General features: G+C 36.2%; 1 protein-coding gene across 1 annotated transcript in view; it reads left to right on the top strand.

Moving 5' to 3' along the window:
* The window catches only part of SMEK1 (SMEK homolog 1, suppressor of mek1 (Dictyostelium)), a 48,988-nt gene that overhangs the window by 33,572 nt on the left and 14,144 nt on the right, over positions 1-1,272 (top strand). The window lies entirely within an intron of this gene.

Below are 1,272 nucleotides of genomic sequence, written 5' to 3'. Positions count from 1 at the left end.
CTCGGGAGGCTGAGGCAGGAGGATTGCTTGAGCCCAGGAGTTTGAAGTTGCTGTGAGCTATGATGACAACATTGCACTCTAACCTGGGCAACAGAGTGAGACTCTGTCTAAATAAATGAATGAATGAATGAAAAGTAAAGTAAAGCACAGTTCCTGGCACATGGTAGGCATTCAATAAATGTTAATTTCCTCTTCACTAAAGTATTTGGGTAAATAGAAGAAGGGATTTTACTTGATTAGAATTTGAGTTCTTACATTTGGAAGGAAAAGAATGTTAGACAGTAAATATAATTGTGTTTTGTTTCTTTTAGATGATTTTCAAACTGCCCAGCTATTGGCACTTGTATTGGAATTGTTAACATTTTGTGTAGAGCACCATACCTACCACATAAAGAACTACATTATTAATAAGGATATCCTCCGGAGAGTGCTAGTTCTTATGGCCTCAAAGCATGCTTTCTTGGCGTTATGTAAGTGTCGCTTCTGATAAAATTATTTATTGTCTTTATGTTATCATATTATTGGTATCTTTAGATCTTACTGCCTGAGAAGAAAAGATCACACTGATACAGGTCAAGAGACCTAAGTTCTAAAACTAGCTCTGCCATGAATTATATAGTTTTGCCACATTAAGCAGGTAATTTTCCTGACTCTCATCTTTCTTAACGAACAGCAAAGGGGTCAGAGTGTATCTACAGTGTTAAATTCTGTTATTAAAACAGCAGCTTTGGTCATTTTACTTCAGTTATTTTAAAGCAGTAGTGGCAAATTATAGCTATGGCCAAATCCAGCCCATGGCCTATTTTTGTACAACCTGAAAAATTTTTTTGTTTTTAAAAAGTGCTTTTAAAAAGAGAAAAACAAATATGCTACAGAGACCGTATGTGGCCCACAAAGCCTAAAATATGTACTCTGTGGACCTTTATGGAAATTGCAGGCTCTTGGAGCAACAGACAGTCTCCTAACAAGATTGTTCTTAGTTGTACATAAGTTTTTCAAAAATTGGCTTTCACAGTGTTCTTAAGACCCCAGTTTGTTGTAGTAAAACATATTTCTGAATTGGTATCAGGTTAATCCAGAATGTTCTTGAGCATGCAGCAGCCAGACTTCTTAGGTAATGAGTTTCCATATTTAAACTATCCTTCTTAGTGAGTTGGCAGACCAAGTTTAGGGGTACAAGGCTCAATAAGAGATGTCTGCTGGTAACTGACTTTTGCCTTTTGGTTTTTAAAGGTAAGTTTGGATGTTCTGTTGTTTTTTGAAGACATCATA

This window comes from Propithecus coquereli, unplaced genomic scaffold (genome assembly GCF_000956105.1).
Source record: "Propithecus coquereli isolate 6110/MARCELLA unplaced genomic scaffold, Pcoq_1.0 Scaffold516, whole genome shotgun sequence".
Lineage (NCBI taxonomy): Eukaryota > Metazoa > Chordata > Mammalia > Primates > Indriidae > Propithecus > Propithecus coquereli.
The sequence above is the reverse complement of the archived record's forward strand: the minus strand, read 5'-3'. Positions and strand labels throughout refer to the sequence as shown.